At 45.1% G+C, this 26,080-nt stretch overlaps 1 long non-coding RNA gene and 1 pseudogene across 2 annotated transcripts in view; one reads left to right on the top strand and one right to left on the bottom strand.

Annotated features, from left to right (window-relative positions):
• LOC137849264 (uncharacterized) overlaps positions 1–26,080 on the bottom strand; it is a 30,458-nt gene that overhangs the window by 1,199 nt on the left and 3,179 nt on the right. For both annotated transcript variants that reach the window (XR_011091838.1, XR_011091837.1), the window contains exons 2-3: positions 1,408–1,487; positions 64–339 (exon numbers count right to left, since the gene is read on the bottom strand). This is a non-coding gene — a long non-coding RNA (uncharacterized lncRNA). The remainder of the gene's footprint in view (positions 1–63; positions 340–1,407; positions 1,488–26,080) is intronic.
• On the top strand, positions 15,278–25,772 carry LOC137849265 (cysteine protease ATG4A-like; annotated as a pseudogene).

Raw genomic sequence — 26,080 nt, 5'->3', positions numbered from 1 at the left:
AGGGTTAAGATTTAGATTTTCTTACAAGTGAAGAATGAAGAAATAAAAGGAAAAGAAAATTACCAGGACATCCAGTTTTCCTCTAGCTTGCTTTGCTTCTTTCCGAATCTGAGTCTGGAGTGACAGTCAGGGAGCAGCGTTGTGCAGAAATGCCAAAGCCTCCCCAGCTTGTTGTACCTTCATCAGCAAGGGCTTTGATACTGCTGCCTCCTCAGCAACATCAGCCATTTCCGAGGAAAGCTGGTGTCCATCAGGTCAAATAGGAATGGGAAATCCCTCTTGCCACAACTTCACACTCACACCAGAGTTGGCAGGACAGGCCGATGGACAGAGAAGCGTCTGGAAGAGTGTCAGAAAACAGACTTTAGATTTCCGTCAACCCAGGAAGAATTACTTGCTCATCCCTTCAAAGTGAACTCTGAGTAGAAGGAGGGGATCCCAAGCTGCATTCCTGACATCTATGCTGCAAAGTCATCCAATGGGACATGTTACTGTAGCAGCCTGTTACGAACAGAAACAGGACTTTGAGGTTATGCTGTTGGATTAGAATTAAGCTCAAAGAGTTAGTCCTTTGACGTGTTTTTGTTTGCAAGTGTTTTCACTGCTTCCCAGACAATGTCTCCAGCAAGCTAGCTGCTTGCTTCATTTGTTCTGTTCTGTTCTGTTCTTTTTGATTCTGTTTTGTTTTGTTTTCTCAGCCAGGATTCTTAGAGAAATGAGATTAAAGTGATCATATTGTATGTCCACCCATCCCTCCCTCCCCTTCGCTTGTCCAGAGCTTTTACCTCGTCCAGCAGCTTGAATGAACTCGGTCCTAGGCGCAGTTGTGTCCAAGCCATTCTGTTCCTAGACGTGTTGTGAGAACAGACAGCTAAGTAGTGGGGAGAGGACGTGCTGCTGTCTGCAGTGTGACCTCAGCGCTTACCAAACAGTAGGGAATACACAGAGAAGGGCCTTAGGAGAACTTCAAGCCCCAGATACGTTTTATGTGGAAACCAGATTTCCCAAGATAACGCTGGACACAACTGCATAATCAAAAGGGATTCATTTCTTGGTTCATTCAACTCCTAGGTTTTAGTTTTAAAACATGTCTGTCTTGGTTTAAAGCACTCTTCCAATCTCTATTTCCAGTTACTAGGATTTCCTGAAATAGCTCATCCCATTTTTTTCTTTGTACCCTCTCCCAGCCTCTTTGTTTTCCTCTCCCCAAGAAACTTAGCACTGCTCTCTTCATACTTGACAACTAGATATGGAGCTGTATCAGCCAGAAGGAAGTTTCCTTCACACTTTCTGCTTCTTACGGTATCTGGGCTCTTACCTTTACACTTACTCACCCTTCCTACATTAGCACAAAGAAAGTGTTTTGGAGATCTGATGTCTTGTTTTCCAGAAACTGCCCTGAATCACCTTTACGAGAGCTGTCCCACGCTGCGAGCACAAGTCTTGCAGTCTGGCCAGATATTTGCCTTCTAAGTCAATAACCAAATCTGTTACAAAGGTAAGAACATGTAATGAATGGAAAGGAAATCCTTTTATCCTTTTATTTTGATCCAAATTCACTTTTTTTTTTTTTTTTTTTTTTTTTTTTTCTAGACCAAGAATGAATCGTGGAGAACCACCAAAACTCAGGTGAGAAATGAAATGACAAATGTTAAGGTCAGGCAGCTTGCCCACTGCCATTGTGTGGAGGAATGGGTAAGTGAAGTAGGTCATGTGGATGTTGAGCAGCTAGGAGGCCGCGAGTTAACAAAGTATCGAACACAGCTCAAATGAGCCTGAGAAAATACGTAAATGCAGCCTGGGAAGGAATGTAAGTTCTGGGAGGTTTTAGGGAGGTTTCAGGGAGGTTTCAGGTACAAGAACGTGATATCTGTTGGTATGCTGGGAAAGTACTAACTGTGTTATTTTGGTGGGAAACTAGCTGATAGAATAGAGAAATGCACTAACCAATCATGAGCTTAGCTTTTGCAATATGTATGAGCTAATTATATTGAATTAGATAAAAGACGACTGAGCTATCCAATAAATCGAAGTTCACTGATCACTCATATTGAGTGTCTGTGTCTTCCTTCCGTCGACAACAAATGGTTTCGCAACAAATGGCGCCCGAACAGGGACCTGCAATACAGGAACAGGGACTTCACTGGAGTTGAACCTGCGCTGGAATTGTACCTGCGAGCCACGGTTGGACGGAATACAAGGACCGGTCCTGCAACGCAGCTCAGGAGGTGAAAAGGATTACAAATTGCTGAATCCCCGCACCCGAGGCCTGAAAGGTGAATGGAACCACACCCGCACCCGCAGCTCGGAAAGGGAGTCCTAGCACCCAGGATGAGCCTATAGAGGGTCCCGCCGGAAAGCGTCGCCGAGGTCTTTGCAAAGGCTGCAACGGTACCGACGTATATAAAGGTATGGAGAGACAAGCGGCGTATAATTTGCTCAAATGCTTTTTAGAAAAGCGGGGCACACAGGATATATGTTGTAAAAAGGAATTGCCAAAGTTATTAGCTTATGGGGTAGTTAAGGGTTGTTTTTTAAATCCTGATACTGTGTTTGAACAAGCAGAGTGGAGGAAGTTTGGGGACAAATTATTTGATGAAGTAATTAGTGATGATAAAATAGCAAAAAAATTGATGAAGCCATGGAGGGCGGTAACTAATGCATTAGCAACACATCAAGCTGAACAAAAAATAGCTGCTGCTGCAACAGAACGATTAGGATCATCCAGTCAGAAGGGGGGGGCTTCTGCTTCTTCCTCTACTCAGCAAAGAGCTGAGGAACAAGCTTACCCCTCTCCACCATCATATAGAACAGTTATAATTCCACAAGGGACTTCGGTACCCATATCAGGGGAAGAAGAACCTTCACAGTCACAGCCACCGACAGCTCCGCCTGTACCTCCGCCTGTACAATCAGAGAATAAAGACAGGGTGGGTGAGGAGTCAGGTACAAATTCATTCTCAACAAGTCCATTTAAAATCAATATACAGGACAGGGAGGAGACATGGAAAAAAATAGCACATGAAGCAATGAAGGAAGGGAATCTTGAAGTAGCAGCACAAATAACAACAGCCTATCCGGTGGTGTATTCACCTCCAGATGCACAGGGAAATGTACAGGCTCAGTTGACTAATTTAGATTGGAAACTATTAACACAATTACGATCTACAGTAAATGAGTCTGGATTAAAGGGAGAACCTACTCGTCAAATGTTAGACTATATTTGGGGGACAAATATTTTGCTCCCAGGAGATATTCGTAGCATAATGAAACTAATCTTGACACAGCATCAACAACTTTTGTTTAATGCATATTGGCATGGTATCTGTCAAGAAGAGGTAGCGATAATACGCGCGCCTGGGGATCCCTTGTATGGTGTTACATTAGACGAATTACTGGGCATGGGACCATATTTTAGAACAGAGGCGCAGGCACTCTTGGGACCAGACAAAGCTAAGGTATCAATGAATCTAGCCAGAAGAGCATTAGAACAAATTAGAGAGCCAGGGGGAATGCCGTCCTACATGGGAATTAAACAGGGCAGGGAGGAACCATTCGGGTTGTTTATCGATCGGGTAGCAAATGTGATACAAGCAGCGGGAGTTCCTGATTATCTTAAAGGCACTATACTAAAGCAATGTGCACTCCAAAATTGTAACCCTTCAACTCGTAGTATATTAGCTACGTTACCGAGTACTTGGACAATAGAGGAAGGATTGGAAAGAATGTCTCAGGTACCTGTAGGCCCACAGACTATGTTAGTAGAAGCAGTAAAACAATTAGGTGATAATGTGAAAGAACAGTCAAAAGTATTTGCAGCCCTTGCTCCTTTGCAAACCCCCGGTGGACGAGTATCGACACCGCAATATCGTTGTTTTCGATGTGGTGTTGCGGGACACATTAGACGGAACTGCAAAATAGAATCTGTGTGGTGCCAAAATTGTCAAACAAATACTCACAGCACTTCAGCATGCCGCCGAAATGCGTCGGGAAACGGCCGGAGCAGCGGGAGGAGCCGCCCCGCGACGACACAAAAAGTGGCTTTTACGACAACGGCAGCGACGGCAACAGCACCAGCACCAGCTGCGACGAATCCCTTTTTCTCTGACCAGCCACCAGAGGGAGCCTCGGCCTGGATTTGGCAACCGCAGTCGATGTGACTTTATTGGATTCGAGACCCACCAAGATAAAAACAGGACTTATTGGACCAGTTATTGTTAATAAGGAACCTGTGGGAGCTTTGTTAATAGGGAGATCGTCTGCCACCATGAATGGATTACAAATATTAACTGGACTTATTGACAAGGATTACTTTGGGGAAATACAAATTATGGTTTCTGCAATGTTTCCTCCAATTCATGTGCCGAAAGGCACAAAAATAGCACAGTTGATCCCATTGCCTCATCTTGCTGAATCATTAGCATCGGAATCTGCAAAGCATCAAGGACTGGGAGCATTTGGCTCCACGGGAAAAGTGGCTTTGTTGACACTCGGTATGCGACACAGACCACGACAAAAAGTCACTGTGTGTTTAAGGGATGAGAAAATACAGATTGAGGCATTGTTGGACACTGGTGCTGATGTATCTATAATCAGCACAAAGGATTGGCCCTCACATTGGCCTACATTTGAGTCTAATGCCACAGTTTCGGGAGTAGGAGGTATGACTCTTGCTCGTCGGTCACCAGTGCTACAATGGACAATAGGTGATAAGGTGGTACAATGCAGTGTCTCCATCTTATCACTACCTGAAGGAGTACAAGCGCTGGTAGGGCGAGATATCCTTGCCCAAATGGGAGCAATTCTCACGACAGATCATCAAAATTTTTAGGTGTGGCCATTGCTTGGATTTTCCCGATCCCACTTAAATGGAAAACTGATGAACCTGTATGGGTTGAGCAGTGGCCACTAAAACGGGAAAGTCTTTTACATGCTCATAAATTAGTACAGGAACAGTATCAACAAGGGCATTTGAGACTGTCAACAAGCCCTTGGAATACTCCGATTTTTGTGATTCCCAAAAAATCAGGGAAATACCGTTTGCTACATGACTTACGAGCAGTTAATAATCAGATGTGTGCTATGGGAGCACTGCAACCTGGATTACCTAATCCTGCTATGATACCAGAAGGGTGGAAATTACTAATTGTGGATCTCAAGGACTGCTTTTTTACAATTGCATTACATGACAATGATAAACAGAGGTTTGCTTTTACACTTCCTGCTATAAATCGTGAAGGACCGTATCAGAGATTTGAATGGACTGTGTTGCCTCAGGGCATGCGTAATTCACCTACCTTATGTCAGCTCTATGTTGATGCAGCACTTCAATCAATTCGCCGCGCATGGCCAAAAACAATTATTTACCATTACATGGACGATATTTTGCTAGCCCAGGAGGAGATATTTTCCTTACAGCAGAAAAATGCCCTGGCAGCTGCTCTTAAACAAATGGGACTGGTAATTGCACCAGAAAAAATTCAGGAGACAAGCCCTTGGAAATACTTAGGGTGGAAAATCACAGATTCTACTATTCAGCCTCAGAAACTTACTATCCAATCGAACATCACAACTCTCAATGATGCTCAAAAACTGCTGGGAGATTTACAGTGGATTAGGCCAGTGGTCAGAATTCCAAATGAACTGTTGAATTCCCTTCGACCTTTATTAAAAGGAACTGATCCTGCCGCAAAGGTGACATTATCAGAACAACAGTCGGAAATATTACAACAAATTGCATCATTGATCACAACGCGTGTCACACATCGACGCATACCTGACAGGCCACTGGATTTTACTGTTTTGTGTGGTCCACAATACTTGATGGGTGCTATCACACAGCAAAAAATAAAAACGGGGGAAAAGGAAATGGAAACTGTGGTATTGGAGTGGACAGCTCCCCCATTGCAACCCCGAAGAACAATTCAAGAAAAAATTGACACGCTGTCAGAATTAATAAAGAAAGGAAGAAATCGGATACTACAAATAGACGGAGTTCCACCAAGTACAATCTGGCTACCAATAAAGCCAGGTGACTTGGAATGGTACATACAGAATTCTGAAAAACTACAAGCTGCATTATTACAGGATGGTGCCACAATAGTGGCAAATACATTACAATCAACTATATTGTCATGGATGGAAAACCAAGCATGGATAACCCAGCCCAAGCGGTCGGATTCTCCGTTAGCAGATGCAGTAACTGTTTTCACGGACGCTGGGAAGCGCTCCAAGTCTGCTGCAATAACATGGAAAGACGAACAAGGCTGGCAACACCAAATTTTAAAGGGCCAGGACAACGATTCATTACAGACATTAGAGCTCTATGCGGTTGTGTGGACATTTATAAAATGGAAAGATGACCCTTTAAATGTAGTATCTGATTCTCTGTATGTAGTAGGTCCAACCTGGGTGCCTAGTCGGTGTGTAAAGCCAGCCATCAAGAAAGAAGAGGATGACAACGATCATGGCTGAAGTAACAGAACAAGGGACTTTGATTATGCTATCAGTTATAATAATGGCTGGACATGGTAATGCTATCTTAGGGAAGATTGACCCTCAGCAGAATATGTGGGTCACCTGGGCTAATGAAACCAGACAGAGTTCATTTTGTCTGTCTCTTGCTTCTGCATCTGATCCTTTTAGAACGTGCTTATTTGGGGTCCCAATAGGGGATCCAAAGGAACTGAGTGAAATGTTAGCACCATATTCTGCCAGTGTTACTTTACTCACTAGATCCTTTTCTGCTAATGTCTCGGATGGAGTAGTTGCTGCCTTGCAAGCTCTTAATAACTCATTGCCATGGGACCCTCAAGAACTGGATCTCCTGGGGTCTGTGGTAGTGGGGAATAGCAGTAGTAACTGGACACAAACATGCTTTGTACTCCATGAAGGGAAACAAAATAAAGCACTGGACCAACATAACATCGAGGACCCCTGGATTTGAGGCCAATGGACATTACTGTGGATGGAACAACACCGGGAACATTAGTGTACCATTTGGGGCGTATGAAATAGGTGACACCAATTCGATCTGGTTTCAAAGTCAGGCCAAAGCTTTGCCACCTGGCAGGTTTTTAATCTGTGGGGACCGTGCATGGCAAGGAATACCAGCTAATGCTTTTGGGGGACCGTGTTACCTAGGACGACTCACACTTTTCGTTCCAGATTTGCACTCGTGGCAGAACTCGACAGGGAGCAGAAGAATTAAACGAGAATTAAAAACTTTGGGTTCTGACTGCAATGATAATGTAGAATTGTGGGGTCCAGCAAAAAGATTCTTTGCTTCTTTAGTGCCTGGTGTGGGAACTGCACACGCTTTGACTAACATTAATAGGCTTGCTTGTTGGGCTGTTAAACAATCAAATGTAACAACACAAGTTCTTTCTGAAATGTCGCAAGATATGGGGAGCATAAGACATGCTGTGTTACAAAATAGAGCTGCAATTGATTTCTTGCTACTAGCTCAAGGACATGGGTGTGAAGATGTAGAAGGAATGTGTTGCTTTAATCTCTCTGATCATGGGCAATCAATTCACAATCAATTAAAATGGTTAATGGATCATACACAAAAAATTACGATACAGAATAATTGGTTTGATGATTGGCTTAAATCTGTCTTTGGAAATGTAGGGGGATGGGTTTTTAACTTAATCAAAGAGGGACTTCGCTTTTTGCTTATAATTGTATTGATTATAATTGCTGCGCAGGTAGTCTTTAGCTGCTTATCTAGGAAACTAGAACAACTCACAAAGAAGGTGTTTGTAGCCCAAAATAAAAACGGGGGAATTGTGGAGGAATGGGTAAGTGAAGTAGGTCATGTGGATGTTGAGCAGCTAGGAGGCCGCGAGTTAACAAAGTATCGAACACAGCTCAAATGAGCCTGAGAAAATACGTAAATGCAGCCTGGGAAGGAATGTAAGTTCTGGGAGGTTTTAGGGAGGTTTCAGGGAGGTTTCAGGTACAAGAACGTGATATCTGTTGGTATGCTGGGAAAGTACTAACTGTGATATTTTGGTGGGAAACTAGCTGATAGAATAGAGAAATGCACTAACCAATCATGAGCTTAGCTTTTGCAATATGTATGAGCTAATTATATTGAATTAGATAAAAGACGACTGAGCTATCCAATAAATCGAAGTTCACTGATCACTCATATTGAGCGTCTGTGTCTTCCTTCCGTCGACAACAAATGGTTTCGCAACACCATTGCTACCCTGAAAGCAGATGGAGTGCATCTTCATACGCCACAGCCTGAGACACTAGTCGACAGGCCAGCCCGTGTGAGGAAGTCCATTGCTGTCCTGAATTTTAACATGACAGGGGGACTCTTAAGCCTCTTGTTTATGCTTTAGTACTTGCGGTCTATGGGAGGACCACAGCACACTCTTCTCTGTCTCCCCTTATTTGTTGATCGTCTGTAGGAAGAAGAGAACGTGCAGAGGCCCTCACCCGTACATTGGGTCTGTTCTCACTCTGTGCAGCTCCATCATTGAGCAAAGTACCAACCTTGAGGCTTCTGTAAGGACTTGACACAAACTACAGAATACTACAATGAAGCATTCACAACAAAACCACATTTTTTTCCTCAGCCAAGCATCAAAACACTTACAGAAGGGCATGGTCCCTCTCTGTGCACCTCAAGGGGAGATCCACAACTCCTCACGTGGTTTCATCGCATCCAGCACCCTTCTCTGTGCCTCCCAGCTAAACGTGCACAGAGGCAGCTGTTGCCAAAGTGCTGTGGTGACACAATTCAGTTCTGTTTCTGAAGTCATCACCGCAGGCGCCTCCCAGCGACGGCACAACACTCTCTGTTGCTAATGCGTCTGTCTCAGAAACAGCTAGGGAAGTACCACCATGCCCAAACTGACTTGAATTAGAGTAGTTCCCAAATTATTCTCTGCTCCCCTACATCTGTGGAAGGTGGGTGATCAATCTTTTCCTTGAGAAAGGACTACAGAGCAAAAGAGCTTGATTCTGAGACGTTGCCCGTCCTTGTAGAGCAGTTCACCTTTGATTTCCATGTAAGAAAAAAGAAGGTGAAATCAACAATTCCCTTCCTCTGAGCTGGGAATAGGAAAGAAGCCCAATTCTCCAGGAAGCCTTCAAAAGGAAACTCTGCATTTCTTTGTTAAACACCTTGTTTAATTTCTTGAAAGAAATCTTTCCCAGGACTTTGCAACTGCGGTGGTTCAAAGCGGGTGGGCAGCCGAGTTCCACCACAGCCGCTCTCTCACTCCCCTCCTCAAAGGGAAAGGGGGAGAAAATACGATGCAAAGGGCTCCAGGGCTGAGATAAGGACAGGGCGATGGCTCAACAAGTATCGTGACGGGCAAAGCAGACTCAGCAGAGTGACCCTCAGGGTCCCTCCCTGCCCCTGCTCCCCGTGGGGTCCCTCCCACGGGATGCCGTCCTTCCCCAGCTGATCCCACACGGGCTGCCCACAGGCAGCAGCTCCTCAAGCACTGCTCCCACACGGCTCCGTCCCACGGGCTCCATCCATCCATCCCCCAGGAGCAAACTGCTCCAGCACGGGTCCCCCACGGCTGGGCGGCAGCTCCCCCCAGCCCCCCTGCTCCTGCGGGGGCTCCTCTCCACGGGGGGGGTGCAGCTGCGGCCCGGGGCCTGCTCCTGCGGGGGCTCTCCACAGGCCGCAGCCTCCTCCAGGCCACAGCCACCTGCTCCACCGGGGGCTCCTCCACCCACAGGGGCGCTGCAGCGTGGAGATCTGCTCCATGGGGGACCCATGGGTGCAGGGGGACAGCCTGCTCCACCAGGGGCCTCTCCCTGCACAGCCCGCAGGGGAACTGCTGCTGTGAGCCTGGAGCACCTCCTGCCTCCTGCTGCACTCACCTTGGGGGCTGCAGGGCTGCTTCTCACTCCTTGCTCTTCCAGCTTCTGTTGTGCAGCAGTATTTCCCCCTTCTTCCATCTGCTCTCCCAGAGGTGCAAACAACATCGCTTATTGGCTCAGCTCTGGCAAGCGCCGGGGCCCTTTTGGAGCTATCTGGAGCTGGCTGTTGTCTGGACTGTTCTCACAGACGCCATCCCTGCAGGCCCCTGCTACCAAACCCTTGCCACGTAAATCCGATCGAAGTGTATGCAGCAATTACAAAGCCTCTGTGCTTTGGGCTGTCACGATCCTCCTGCAAGTGCAGGGGAGGTGCAGGGTTGCTTTGCATTTCCAAAAGGAGGAAGAAAGCCTCCAACCCCACTGGACCTCAGCCACTTGCAGGATCCAAGCAACGCTCCCCACTTTCAGTTATCTCCCTCCCATGCACACAGTGGGAGCAAGCTTGAACAAGCACATTTTTGAAAATGTTTATCTTAATGAAGAATAAAAGAAGTCTACAACACCCAATCCCTCTGTGCACCCAAGGCAAAAATCGTGGACTATTCTGCCTCAACACTATTTTCAGACCCAATTTGTCAAGTCATCTAGCAGAGGATTTCTCTCTTGTTCACTCACTAGCTTAGTAGAGCACCAGTTTACATAGGTGCTGGAGCAGATTCCTCAACCATCTGAAGGGACTTGATCCCAGAAAAGTTCAAAACTGCAGATGACTCATGATTTTGTGGTGAAGCATCTATTAAATGAGAGCTGTTCCGCTTAGGGCACAGTGAGACAATGTGAGAAGAACCCTGTATCTCACTGATTGAGGCTTTATAACTCTACAGAATTGTCAGTCAACAATAAATGGAAAGTGCAGGAGATATGTTCTTTCTTCCTCCTTTCCCTGCCATACATTAGCAGAGAGATTGTGGTGGGATATAGGTTCAGAGCCTCACAGAAGAAGGATTTGAACCCAGGCTCTCCACAGTCTGCACCACTGCCTTCCTGACGGCTTTTGACTATTTTAATTAATTTTATTATTTTACTTTACTTTACTTTACTTTACTTTATTTTATTTTATTTTATTTTATTTTATTTTATTTTATTTTATTTTATTTTATTTTATTTTATTTTATTATTTTATTTTATTTTATTTTATTTTATTTTATTTTATTTTATTTTATTTTATTTTATTTTATTTTATTTTATTTTATTTACTTTATTAGTATTATTCTTCTTATTTTTCTGGATGGTGTCTAAGTCTTGGGGGGGAAGAACCAACTGTGGGAGGAGGGAATGCTACTACCGTCTGTGACAGTGGTGATTTCTGGACAGTGTTAGCAACAGAGCTTCTGCAGAGAAGAGAAAATGCCAGGCAGTCTCTCTTGGTATTCCATGTACTGAGTACTGAGTGCAGTTTTGGGCTCCACAGTATAAGAAAAAGTATAAGAACAAACCAGTGCACTGTGATAAAGAGAGTTTAATAGGGTACAAAAGGAATAAAAACAAACAAAATAAGAAATGAGAATATTGATAATTTATAATGTATCATAGAATCATAGAAGCATAGAATATCCTGAGTTGGAAGGGACCCTTAAGGATCATCAAGTCCAACTCTTGACACCGCACAGGTCTACCCAAAAGTTCAGAGCATGTGACTAAGTGCACAGTCCAATCTCTTCTTAAATTCAGACAGGCTCGGTGCAGTGACCACTTCCCTGGGGAGCCCGTTCCAGTGTGCAACCACCCTCTCTGTGAAGAACCCCCTCCTTATGTCAAGCCTAAATTTCCCCTGCCTCAGCTTAACCCCGTTGCCGTGGGTCCTGTCGCTGGTGTTCATGGAGAAAAGGTCTCCTGCCTCTCGACACCCCCTTACGAGTATAAAATATATAAATATTGTTTAATTAATAATATTAAATACTTATCATTTTATAATAATGAAACAATGCCATACTGTACAACACAGTCAATCAAGTGGATTTAATTAAATAAATAATAAATCCCAGGAAATTAAATAAAATTTTAAAATGTAAATTTAATACAAATAAAACCCAGTTTTCCCATCCCAATGAGTTCCTATCCCCATCATCACTTCCCATCCCACTGATCATTTCCTATCCCAATAACCTCCCAGTTCTGATCCCAAGGCTGAATTCCCAACTCCCACCCAGCCATCCATCCAGCCATGCACCCATTTTCTGCCGTCCGTGCTGGCCATGTCCACATCCATGCCCGGCCTGAGCATGGGCAGCGGGAGCGGGCTGCATGAAATAACTGAACATGAAATTATGAAATAACATGAAATAATAAATAAGGTAACTTAATTGTTGCTGTTGTTAACATTGCTTCATGACAACAGATGCAAACATGGATCTTGAGTTGAGGGCAAAGGCGACCTTGGATCTGAAGCACACAGGCGTTCGCTAATGTCCCCCCATCCGGAGTGAATCCACAATGACTCGGAAGGAAAACTAAAGTCCAAAGCAGTGCACTGGGATAAAGAGAGTTTAATAGGGTAGAAAAGGAATAAAAACAAACAAAATTAGAAATGAGAATATTGATAATTTATAATGTATAAAATATGTAAATATTGTTTAATTAATAATAGTAAATACTTATCATTTTCTAATAATGAAACAATGCCATACTGTACAACACAGTCAATAAAGTGGATTTAATGAAATAAATAATACAACCAGTACATTAAATAAAATTTAAAAATTTAAATTTAATAAAAATAAAACTCAGAAATTTAAATAAAATTTAAAAATGTAAATTTAATACAAATAAAACCCATTTTTCCCGTGCCAATGAGTTCCTATCCCCATCATCACTTCCCATCCCACTGATCATTTCCTATCCCAACAACGTCCCAGTTCTGATCCCCTCGGTGTCCCAGTGCAAGAAGAGCTGCAGGCAGAGGCCTTGCTGAGTGAGCACCTAAGGAGAGGAATGTAATCCAGAAGGCAGCAATGAAGAGCAATGCCCCGAAAGAAGAGCTAAGTCTTGTCTCTCAGCCCTTTGGTGTCCCAAGCAGCAGTTGCCATGGGCAAGCTTTCCCAGCCCAGCTGCTGCCAGCATCCCCCCAGCTTGCTATTGCCACCTTCCTGCGTGAGGCGCGCGTGCATTTGCCATTGGCATTTGCCGTTGCCCATCCCTGAGAGTGGCAAGCAGTGCGTAGGTCCAGCACGAGAGAGGGGAGAGGGCAAGCGAGAGGGGCAAGGGCTGAGGAGCGTGGCTGAAGCTGGAGCAGGTGCCTGCAGAGGTCTCTGTGCCTGCCTGCATGCTGAGCGGGCCTGGGTGCTGCGGGGGCCGTCGAGGAGAAGCCCGAGGTCGGTCACGGGTAGCCGTAAGAGTAGGCTCTGGCGTGGTCCTTCTGCCGCTGCTCGAAGAATTGCCCGGGGCCGATCTTCATGTGGTGGGCCGCCCGCTGCCGCTCCTCTTGGGCCAGCTTCTTGAGGCGCTCCCGCTCGGGACGCTGCTGCGGCGTGATGGGCACCGACGACTCCTGCTCCTCCAGCGGTGTGGGCGCTGCGTCGCCGCCCGCCCAGGGCCCCACGCAGGGCACGTAGTCCCCGCGGGGCTGCGCCGGATTCTGCAGCGTGCGCGGCTGCGTGGGCAGAGCCGTGGGCAGTCCCCTCCAGAGCAGGGGGCTCTGGAGGGGACTGTGAGGGGGACTGGGCAGGGCTCTCCTGAGGGCTGGGAGAAGTTGAGGCCTCTTGAGGGGAGCCAAGGGAGGCTGAGGCAGGGTTCTCTTGTGGGCAGGGATGAATTCCTGCAGGGGGGGCCTTTTGGGGAGAGGCTTGGGCATGGGTCTCCTGCGGGCAGGGTCGGAGGGTCTCTGGAGGGGACTCAGGCGAGGCTTGGGCAGGGCTCTCCTGAGGGCAGTGAGGAAGTCAGGTTCGGGGGGGCTCTGGACGGGAGCCTGGGGAGGCTGGGGCAGGGATCTCTTGCGGGCAGGGAGGCAGTCAGGGTCGGGGCGCCTCTTGAGGGGAGCCAAGGGAGGCTGGGGCAGGGTTCTCCTGCGGGCAGGGATGAATTCCTGCAGGGGGGGCCTTTTGGGCAGGGCTCTCCTGAGCTGGGGCCGGGCTGCAGGCTTGAGGGGGGAGCTGAGTGGCGGCACAGCAGCTGCAGGGGGCTGCAGCGCCCGCCCAGCCTGCACCTTGTCGGGGTGCAGCCCAGGGCTTGAGGGGACCTCACCCAGCGCTCTGGTGGCTGCCAGTCCCTGTGTGCTGGGCTCCTCGATGTCCTCGCAGAGGTCGGGCAGCTGCGAGAGGAAGCGCTTGAGGACAGGACTGCTGGGGACAGCGGCGAAGGCGTCCTGGGGCTCCACGGCATCGAGGCAGCTGAGCAGCTCCTCCAAGCCGGAGCTGTCCAGGTCGGCCGGGAGCTGGTCCTGCAGGTGCTGCAGCTGCTGGCTGTCCCCTGCCAGCTGGGGAAAGGCCTCGGCGAAGGCATCGGGGCCCAGCTCCAGCAGCTCCAGGGGCTCCTCAGGCACCTCTGCAAGTGTCGCCGCTGAGGAAAAAGCAAGCCAATGCAATCCCCCAAGCATCCCCCGCTGCCAGCTTTGCCATGGCTCCTGGGTGTGGGGCGCCCAGCGGCCGGCTGGGCCAGCCCCAAACTCACCGTCGGGCGTCGCCGTCTGGGTGCTGGCGGTCGCTGGAGCCTGGGCAGGCTCGGGGGGAGTGGGGCCGGGCAGCGGGGGCCCCTGGTCCTCGCCGAGCCCCACAGCATGCAAGCAGGGCTCCGGCAGCTGCCCCCGGCTGCTGCTGAGGGTGTGGGGCGCGGGGAGCGCCTGCCCCCGCAGCGGAAGCCCCGGCACGAGGAGTGGTGGGGGGCCGGGGTAGGCAGGGGCCTGCAGCAGGCAGGTGCCTGCGGGGTGCAGGAGCTCCCCATGGAGCACGGCCCTGGGCCCCAAGCAGAGGGGAGCACCATCCTGGGGCACCAGCGTCCCCGTCCACATCAGCAGGGGCTGGGAGACACTGGGGGCACCTACAGGAGCGCTGTGGGGGAGCTGCCCCACAGCAGGGAGCTGCCCCACGGTGGCGGTGGGGAGCTGCCCAAGCTGCAGGTGGTGCCCCTGGGCTGGGAGGTGCCCCCCAGGTGGCAGCTGCACCCTGGCGGGGAGCTGCAGCACCTGCCCCTGGACCCCCGGCACCACGTGCCAGACGGTGGCCTGGGGCAGTGCGGAGGGGAGGGTGGGTACCTGCGGGGGCTGCAAGGGCAGCGCCATCGCTCCGGGGAGGGAGGGAAGCAGCCAGGCAGCCACCGTTGGCGGCACGGCTGGGACGACGAAGGGGGAGTTTTGCGTCTGCGGAAGCCGCGGAAGCCGTCTGGGGAAACCCTCTGTGGGAAAAAGGGCGCTGGGCTGAGCTCTGGGGCGCTGGGCTCGCCAGCAGGGCCGCAGCCCCGGGAGGAGCGGGAGCCGGCTGCTGGACCTGCCATGGTGGCTGGAGAGTGGGGCGGTTGCTTGGGGAACGCGGGCAACGGGGGTTCCGTCCCAACGGCTGACCAGCCCCTCACCGACATCCTGGGGAGGACTGCAGGCTTTGGAGCCAAGCAGGCTGCCCAGCGCAAGACTTGGCCATCCCCAGCAGGCTTGCCCTCCCACGCAGCACTTGCCATGCCCAGGACGCTTCCACACCACCACTTGCCCGGCCCAAGGCTTGCCCAGCCCAGGACCAGCTTCTCGGCCTCAGCGGCAGTGCCCATCCTTGCCATTTCACCGCATGGCACATTCCCAGCAACCCAGACGAAATCTGCCCCATCAACACGAAGCGTTTCTTCAGCCAAAGAGACCTCGTCCCAAAGAATTCCCCTCTCTTGGAGGACTTCTCCAAGCACTTCCTTCCCCAGGGAATGGTACCCACCCCATTCAAGACTTCCCATCCCAAGGCTTTTGCTTCCCAGGGATTTCCTTCCTAGGGAACATTGCCCATTTCCTAGCCCAATGGCTTCCCACCCCAAAGAAGTCTTCCCATGCTGTAGCCCCGAAATGCCCCCAGAGGGCACCTGGCAGCTACTGGGAAGGAAATGAGCTCTGTCATGGTGAGCTAGCCGCTCAAGGCCCTGCTCTTTGGCCCAGGTGTCTGTGAGGCGGTGTTGGCAAGGAGTCCTGTTGTGAACATAAGAACATAACGTAACAGAAGAACATAAAATCACATCAGAGAGAAAAAAATGTAGAATAACAGAACGCGACATAAGAACATCAAACAAAGACAACTCTCATGATGTGGTCTGATAGGATGGAGGAGAAAGCAGAAATCCAGCAATGCTGTCTTTCCTACTCCTCAAAACCAATTCCGTTGACAACTGGGAATGCTTCCAGCTGGAAAAAAATGCCAGAATGAAGTGGAGGACTCCTTGCCATCACTGTGTTTCTGGAGCACACCTCTACCTTTCTGTCCCACAGGGGGTTCTTCTTGGGAGATAATTGCCCAACATGAAAAAACACAACCAAAGCCAGAGGACCCATCTCCGCAACAAGACGATAAATAGAAAAGACATCTCTAGATGCAGACCCCAGAGCTCCAATTCACTATGTCCCACTAGTGGAAGTTATTTTTTAGGCTTTGTTTTTAAGGCCACTGGCTGCCTCCTCCCTTATGCTGCCCATTCTCCCTGTTGTCCTGTCTTCTTTCTCCTGCATTGCTTCCTTTCCTTGGTGGACCTTGCTGAGCTCTTTGATGTTTTGTTGTATATATATGTATGAAGACATAAAACTGTTAGAGAGTGTCGAAAGAAGGGCAACAAACAAGAGGGTCTCTTTTAAGAGGGGGATTGAGGTTTGTGGCAAGGTTTTGGTAGCAATTTAGGGGCTGCACTGTGCTGGACACAGCAACAGACGCACCATAAGCCAAAGTCAGACAATAAGCCAAGGTGTGTTCACGTGTGGTTTACTGTGGTTTACGTGTGGTTTACGTATAGAAGAAAGTTTTCGCCTATTGGTGAGTATACTGCAGATTTGCTGCATTGTTCTAAATGAAATAGCAAGATAAGTGATGGCATCGTAGGCTGGGAAAATATTTCTAGAGTATTAGCGCATTTTGAGCATCATTTTAACTGTTTATGCAAACATGAAGATTATTAAAATCAGTGTTTATTTATGTCTGTATGTAAACAGGTGATCATGTTGTATAGCATGCAGTAAATGGTTTGTGAATGCTGCTTGAAGAATGAAAAGAGTAAGTCAGCTCCACAAGGAATAAATGAATTGTGTTTATTTGTGCAATGCAGAGATTAGAATTAGACCAACAGCATGGAACCAAAGTCTTGCTCTGTGCCTTTTATCTGTAGGACAGTTCATGGAGGCTTCAGCAGCCCTATCTGTTTTCTCGCACTCTGAAATGTCCTCTGTGGTGCTGCACCCAGTTGAAAGCCTGCACTGATTGTGATGAACTTTCCTAACAGGAGGCACGGGTCCTTCGTCGGACGCTGGCTGGGGATGTATGCTGCAATGCGGGCAGATGATGCTGGCCCAAGCACTGATCTGCAGACACTTAGGGAGAGGTGAGTGCTGGTCCTGAGGGAACTTCGGTATTGTCTGCAGACGCTTCTTCGTAAGTACTCCATTAAAAGCACAAACCCTGAATTTATTAGTGAGACTTTCTTTGATGCCCTGGTAACAGTTCCTAATGAATCAATTCATATTCAGCTGGGTGAAATCATCCCAGCCTGAAGCGGAGAAATAGGCATAGAAGGAGAACAAATGGGGAATCCTGTCGCCATTATTTTATAAACCTTTTAGTGTAACACCCAAGTTGAGGCCAAGGGAAAACCTGCCACCGTGGGACAGTGCTCTTACCCTTCTCTTCACTACTCGCTTGTCAGCAGCACGAGGTCCAAACCCCCCTGGTGCAAGCTCTTAAGCATGCATGTCACATCCCAGGATGCTGCCAGTGGAGTGTTTGGACTTTCTGTATGGATCTTATGTTGTTATTTAATGGGTGCTTAGAAATCCAACAAGGTCTAAACACAGCCTGTACTTTTAAATAATCTTGGAAGCTCATAGATACTGGAATGGCTATCAACACGCAGCATGATCCGTCAGAATATGTTTGCAGTTGATGTTTTTGTTTTGTTTTATTTTCCCTGTTTTTACAATCTAGCCTATGATGATAAAGGGCAGCTTGATGATAAATAACAAGCTTGGAATTCTAGGAGCTCTACACAAAATGTAAATATTCGAGATGAATTGAAATGTCTTTTAACATCTCATTATAAAGCTTTCTGCTGTCTAGACATTTGATCAGTGTAATGAAAACGTCACCATTTTTTATTCTATATCAATTTTTCCTTTCAGATTGGCAATGGGAAAAACACAAAAAACAACCAGAAGAATATCACAGAATCCTACGATGCTTTCTCAACAGGAAGGCTTGCTGTTATTCAATCCACCAGATGGGTAAGAACAAACATAAACTTTCAGGTTTATTCCACTGAAATTTCTACTGTGTTGAATCACTAATTTGCAGTATGTTAATTCATAATTTTAAAAAGTGGATGTGAAGACAATGTGTATGCTTATACAAAAATAAAAAGGTATGCAGATGGGCGCAAAGACTAGTAGTACAGAAACATTCCCTGAGACCTAAATAAAGCCATGTACTAGAATCTAGCTCTTGATAAACTCTGTAAGCCTTGGGTACCAGAGTCAGTAATGTTAGAATAGACAGTCTTGTAGCTTATTGCTGTAATTTGTAATAAGGGGCACTAACATTTGTTAACTTGTAATTCTCATTATAGTTTAGAAGCCTTTTGTTTATTAAAGAAACTGGCACTCCCTAAGTTTTGAAAAGAGCATAGATTGAGAAAATAAGTGTTATTGCTAAATACAGATTGCAGTTACTCTAGAATGTTTGACAGTCACGGTATTTACTGTATATTGTTCCCACATTCTTTATGGTCTCATTTTTCTTTGATTTTGTGTACGTGTGTCTTTTTTTCACTATGAAAACAGCACAGGTGGGTGTTGGAGAGGGGAAGTCAATTGGAGAATGGTTTGGACCAAATACAGTTGCTCAAGTACTAAAGTAAGTGAGATCATACCAGTCTCATTCAGAACGTACTCCCCTGGGGCAGCCAAGACAAGGCCCAGGCAGAGTTTTGAAGGCTGCATCTCCCCCTGTCCCACAGTCAGGAATGTACTTGCCATCTCTTTACAAGTGCAGCATGGAATGTCATGCCACAGCTCGGTGTGCAGGTACTGAGTTGGGAATGGGTGACCTCTAAATTTTAATAAAGGAAGAGCCTGAGGAGAAGAAACTGCAGGAAAGTCTCCTGCTATGCCGTCTGCATGCCCTCACCAGTCACACCACAGATGTATATTCCTTTCTGCACAGTGGCACAGGTCGAGAGTGCCACCGTGTAGGTCGGAGTGGTGGTGTGAAACATCAGAGAGAAGCCATCTCGGCTGAGGAGGGAACTGAGCTGCAATTCCTCCCTTTCTGAGCAGCAGTTCTGCCAGCAAGGCTACTGGATAAAGATGGGCAGCTCCTCATAGTCTGGGAGCCACACTAAAAGGAACTGAGGCTGCTCAGTTCTCCAGGGGTACGTGGAGGTGTCTTACCTCAGGCAGGGGCTAGGCTACAGGTCCTGCGAGCTCAGCAGCAAGTCTTTGACACCCTGGAACAGGCACATGATCTGAAGAGGGAGGGGAGCTGAAGCATGCCCTGGACTCCAGATCTTTCATGGCCAAGTTTTTCATGGTGAAACGCTCACCCCCATTTCTTTCTGGCTTATTTGAAACAGCTAATTCTGCCAGTGCAGCTTAAGAGCTTAGCTCCCTTCCCCAAAGGTTTGGATTTTGCAGAAGTGGACATAAAACTGTGTGCTGCTGTCTCCCACTGAAGTTTTGGTGCCCCAAACCCTCAGCTGATTTAGCTTTTAATGCCCCATTTCTGCTGTGCACGCAGGCTCAGGCAGAAGTAATTCCACTGAATTCAGTGGAATTTCTTAAGCAAAAAGTAATCTGCAAAACTGGCATAGGATTTTTTTTCTTTTCCAGATGAGAAAAGACACAATTGGGCAAGAACCCATTGCAGAGACTGTCGAGTGCAATAAAAAGTAATAAACTTGATGTAGTTGGACTGTTACTGTCACTGCACTTAGCAGTAAGACAAAACAGTTTGCACATGGTGCAGCGCATATGTTTTTCCTGGTACCACTCAGTACCTATTTTTCTAAAGATATTAAACATTTAATGTTTAAAGTTTTCTTTTTCTTACATGGAGACTTTAAAAAATGCAGAAAGGATGTTTTTTCTTAAGAAAAAAATAAATAAATGAATGGTTCTGAGTGTAAAGCTACCCTTTTGATCCAACTAGTTTATATTAATTAGTACCTTAATTTTTTCTAGGAAGCTTGCTTTATTTGATGAATGGAATTCATTAGCAGTTTATGTATCTATGGGCAATACGGTGGTCATTGAAGACATCAGGAAGTGACACCTCATCAGTTTTCTGGTAACAGTTTCTGATTTGACTCCATTTGCCAGCATGTATCTAAACATGAACAAATACTTGGGGGGCCATGGCTTTGTCTTGCAAGGGTAAGAAGAGGGAAGAAGGACATACAAACTCAGTTGTGTTTTTTTGATCCCTGATGCCAACTTCGTGCTCACATCACTGGATGTGAAGAGCTCCTTGAAGAATTTCTACTGTCCTCATTTCTGCCATTTCATTTCTCTGGCGTTTTATAGGCAAAGCTTGACAGTATTAATAACATTAATAGTACATGTCACTGCAGTCTTAAATTGTCATCCCCCAATCATTTATCTAACGTCTCACTTGGACGTGCCAGCACATACTGTCTGCTAGAATTACTTCTACTAAATAGCTGTAATTGCCATGCCCGGCTCGTTTTGTCTTGGGTGCCCTATAAAGATCCCTGGCAAACTAGCTTAATTCACTACTGAGAGGAAGATCTGCTTTGTGTTCCTCTGTGCGTTGACTGATTTCTAGTTTTATTCCCGCAGAAAAAATGTGCCGGTCCCCTCCTCAGAGCAGCAGCGCGTCCCACAGCAGTGCACATTTGCACAGAAGTGCTCTTGGCCGAAGCAAGAACGCAGGAGGACTCTGCACAGGCTGGAAATCCCTCTTACTTATTATACCTCTACGACTAGGGATAAATCACATAAATCCCGTATATATTGATGCATTTGAAGTAAGGTTTTCTTTCAATTCATTGCTCGTTACTGTCAAATAAGTTTGGGTATCTGTGATGTCAGTAATGAAATGAATTACAATTTCCTTTATTCCTTTTGAACTCCTAGGAATGCTTTAAGATGCCACAGTCTTTGGGAGCATTAGGAGGGAAACCAAATAATGCCTATTATTTCATAGGATTTTTAGGTAAGGAAAAAAGAAACTTATTCCAAATGTGCAGATGATCCAAAGAGAACATTTTTTGAAGGGGAAATAGTAAGGAGTCTAAGCGTGAACCTCTAGAAGTAAAGAAAGATGAGAATAGAATAAAATAAATGAAGAAGCATATCTAAAAGAGTTTAGAAACAGTATGAGATGATCCTTAACAGGAGCAGAAAGTTAACAGCAAAGCTAGGTGTAAAAATAAGTGATGACGTCAACAAGAGCAACATACTAAGAATAGCTGATAGCATTTGACAAGTGTATTGGTCAAATGTCACTTTTATTTTCTTGTATTTCAAAACTGTTTCTGATGGCAGTATCTTTTTCACCTTTTGCATACCTTCTGTTATTAAGTATTGCTCTAATTAATTTAAAATGCATTCCTTCAGATTTCACCCCACTTTGGGCCAAAATTTTGCAACCCTATTTTGTCCTTTTGTAAAACCTAACCTGTTTTAGTTAGGCTTTTTTGTTCCAATTTCTGAATGAATGCCTAATGGGATTACAGATTGCATCTGTGAACATCCTGTACCTTTTAATCTGTCAAATGTTAGTGTTTACAGCACTTGAGATTTAAAAAAAAAAAAAAAAAAAAAAAAGTACTGGATCTCACATGGAAAAATAAAAGTATGTGACAAAGATAGAACATAACCAACCAAAAAATTAAAGTAATAGGTCACAATAGGAAGTTATACTAAATACCCTGTGGGAAACGTTGTGTCTAAACCTTCCGATTCTCTTAAAGAATCCCTAGCTGGAAAGTCTAGATTATACTGACTGCGATGGCAATCTAATTTCTATTTTACAGTTCTGGACCAAGTGCTTATTAATGTCACTTGCTTATTTTTAACATACGGCTTTTACCCATCCAGGCAATGAGCTGATCTATCTGGACCCTCACACCACTCAAAGCTTTGTAGATTCAGAAGAAAATGGCACGGTTGACGATGAGAGTTTCCACTGCCAGGAAGCCCCACATAGAATGAAGATCATGAATTTGGACCCTTCAGTAGCTTTAGTAAGTGTCAGGAAATCTTGAATGCATATACTTTATCTCAAAGTAATGTCTCTCTACATTGGTAAGGGCAGCAATGCATCTCCTTGAACAGAACCAAGATCACAAAGCTGTCTTCTGTGATCAACACATAGTAGTATGTACATAACTACATGGAGAATCTTAGGGCAAGTGGGGAGCTGTCTGTACTGTAGGGAGCTCGCTTTGTTTTCTTTACTGAGCAGCTTTTACTTCTTTCAAGAGGCATTATAATGGTCAGAGCAAGGAACTGAAACAGGTTTACGTGTTTTATTCTATCACTACTTTATGTTTGGTCACCTCTAGACAAGTTACTTAAACTTACTTTCTATCATAAGTTAAAAATGTTTAAGTGGAATTATTGTATTTCACCCCAAATTGCAAATACAAATGTATTATTTGTAATTCACCCAAAATGTCATGGGGGTACTGTGGTATTTGAAAAAATTGGATCTGATCCCATGCCAGTATCCTGTGATTGGGTGATTGGCAGTTGTCACCAGTGGGATGTGTTTCTAAAGCTTTAAACAATCTGTAAAGATACCGGTATCTGTCATTCATTCACATACCTGTTTTTTAATACTGATGCTTTTTAGAAAGTTTTTTTGTTTTGTTATGTTTTGTTTTGTTTTGTTTTAATACTTAACTACGTAACTGTGCAAAATGTGGCATGATGCAACGAGACAGACAAAATCATAATGAAGAGCAAATATTTTCAGTATAGATACCAGAATGGACATGTTCCTTAGGTGGTCCATCATCTACAAGTTTTCAGCTTCTGCTGATACCTGGACTGTAGGAACTGGGTGGCGCTCCATGGAGGAGCACACAGGAGCTGCTGCTATTTTTTGCTTGACTATTTCGTTAGGGGTTTGCAGGGCCTTGTTCTCCCCGTGGGTTCTCTCCCTAGAGCTGCCACATATTTGGAGTCTTATATCTACTGGTCGTACAGGGCATTACTGTATCAGAGGTCAAACCGCCTTACCTGCTGGTACCACATACCTACCATCTGCAAAGGTAAAACTCTGTGTGTTTGTTTTTTCCCCTAAGGGCTTCTTTTGCAAAGAAGAATGTGATTTTGATAACTGGTGTAGTCTTGTACAAAAGGTAAGAGTGGGAACTTAGCATCTCGATTTGTTCTTTATAAAGTCTGGTTTTTATTGTCTGTTTTTTGTAAAATTTTCCTTTGCATTTTCCTTTGTATACAAATTGTATGAGCCATGGAGAAGAATGCATTAAAGCATCAGGGTAAGGCAATACTACTGAATTGCTAATTGGAAATTGTTCAGCACTTTACCAGCCACAAACCCTGCCAGTTGGAAAATGGGTGTAAACATACACACTTGAAGGTGTTACTGGGTGACACTTGCTTTTAACTTCTAATTCTCACTAAATGACTAAGGTTTAACTGCCATATTGTAGTGATGTGTCAATGATTTGCTTCCTGATCCTTTTTTATTGTTTGACATAATAGATTGCGTGTTCTAATTATGACTGTTAGTCCCTGCTATCTTAAAGATCTGATTCTGTAAGTGCTGCAGGCCTCTAGCTCCTGCTGATCTAGGGAGAACAGAAGGTGCTGGCTGCCACAGGAAACAGACTTGAGGATGTTTCTGCATGCAGCTGTTAAGCTAAGCACCAGACGTCTGAATGTAAAGTACCATCAACCACTAAAGGCATTTATTTAAAAAAAAAAAATACATCTAAGGAAAACAGTTTGTAAATAAATGAAATACAGGACAGAAGGCAACTTCTCTTTGAAGAGGAATAGCGTTTGGCTTCAGGAACACCTTTTTTCCTGACCAAAACCTGTCCTTCAAAATCTGATGCGTTTTTTTTTTTTTTTTTCCCCTTTGGAGGAGCTGTTAGATCTGTCTTTTGTGCTATTGATCAACAGAAAACTTGAGGAGAGTTCTATGCAAGCAACTTTCTTTTAAAAAGCAGGAAATATTGTACATTCCTAGTGTGCTTGCTACATGTAAACAAAATTACAGGTTTGCAGATATCAAAGCTGATATCAAAAGATGATAAGACTGATAATTTGTAGTACAGTTCAAGAGATCTGTCTTCCAGATGTGTTTGAACTAGGGATGTATTACAGAGACCATGGTGCTTGGATTTCACAGTATGTCTGTATAAAGACTTTTTTTCCTGATGGACATGCGTAATTAAAAAACACTTTCAATTAAGCAGACACGTTTTGTGTTTGAAGCGTCTCCCGAGCCAGCTTTTAAAATGAAAGCATTCTGTCCTCAGGAGATTCTAAAGCAGCAGAGTCTACGGATGTTGGAGCTGGTCCAGAAGCACCCGCCACACTGGCCTCCTTTCATACCTCCAACAAAACCAGAAGTGACAACCACAGGAGCAGGTAAGGCACCGATTAAAAGCCTAATTGTGCAATGTTATGTTCCTCGTTAGCAAATAAAAGAATAATCACAGGTAGAATAACTATCCTTTGTGAGTGTCAAGCAATATATAGCAGGCATGTATCCAAACAAGCCATACAATTGCTAGCACAGATTTTTTTTTTTTTTCACTCTTACAAAGTACTTTTCTGGAATGCGTCTTTCAAAGTTTTTTTTTTAAGTGAACAAAATCAGGCATGTCTTTAGAAGCATTTTTTTCTTTATCTTTTTTTACAGAACTCATTGAATCTACTGACAAGCTATTTGAATTGGAAGAAGAATTTGAAATCCTGAGTGTGTGAAGGAAACTGTGGTGACTCTTCTGAGTGTTGAATATATTGGTAATATTATTGCATTGACTTAAACAGCCATGTTAGCCCCGAAGTGCCTGAAATTATGGATAACAGAGCACAGAAATCTAGTAGCATCCAAAACTCCAAGGGCAGTTTAACACACAAGCTTCCCCGGATGGAAAGGCAGTAAGAGCTCTTGTGATAAGATGCTTAAAGGGAATCTCTTTTTAACGTACCTTACCTGGAGACAAACGGGCCTTTGAGATTAAGGCAAAAATACATGTATCACTGGGCACCATGTTTGGAGAAAGGGATAACCCAAATGGATATTTCTTGCTCTCATATAATAATGCAATAGTTTAGTTCTTCAAGCAAAACAGTCTTCAGTTAAGGAGGATGTTTACTTCTGTTCCCTCCTGTGGGCTGCGTCATAGGAAAAATACATTGTCTTGTTTAAAAGATCGACTGGATCAGGAGAAAATTGTTTCCTTGTTAAATATTTTAACATGTATTTGAGCAACCAGACTTTATTACAAAAATGTTTCTGTAAAAGGAACTATGTCTAATGTATACATTTTGCAATAGCCTTCCTGTTTCTGGGAGACCTCAAGAGGAACAGGAGACTCAATAGTTGATACAGATCACAACCACTGTTATAGTTATGGTATATTTCACCTTGACCTTAAAATTCAAATGATTAAAACTTAGGTTATTTCTTTCCGAGTTAAAACGAGTCAAAGGTGGTTTAACTGTACCTTATTTATTTTAGAATAGATTTACACAAGTTTCTCTGTTACAGCACTTTATCTGTGCATCTAATAAATTTCTTAAGCTTTTCTTAGGTTGTATGCTGCTATGTTTGGTTAATTTGTGTGAACTAAATATAAACCAGGTTATCTTAAAACTTAATATAGAAGCGTACACAGATTACTGAATTGTTGCTTTTTGACTTCTTGCCTTTTGAAATCTGTTTTGGTAGAAGTGCCTTAACCCTACAGGTTTATCAGAACAGCCTGGGCAGTTTTATTTCTAAGGCAGAGAATCTCTCTCTAGCAGCCATAAGAAAAACAGTTCAGAATAAAGAAAGGCAAAGATTTTTAATCCATGCTGAAGTTCCTTTTCACTGCCAGACAGTCCCCCTTGTGGTCA

The sequence above is a fragment of the Anas acuta genome, unplaced genomic scaffold, assembly GCF_963932015.1.
Source record: "Anas acuta unplaced genomic scaffold, bAnaAcu1.1 SCAFFOLD_123, whole genome shotgun sequence".
Taxonomy (NCBI): domain Eukaryota; kingdom Metazoa; phylum Chordata; class Aves; order Anseriformes; family Anatidae; genus Anas; species Anas acuta.
Note: the sequence above shows the minus strand (reverse complement) of the source record. Positions and strands in the feature narration are given on the sequence as shown.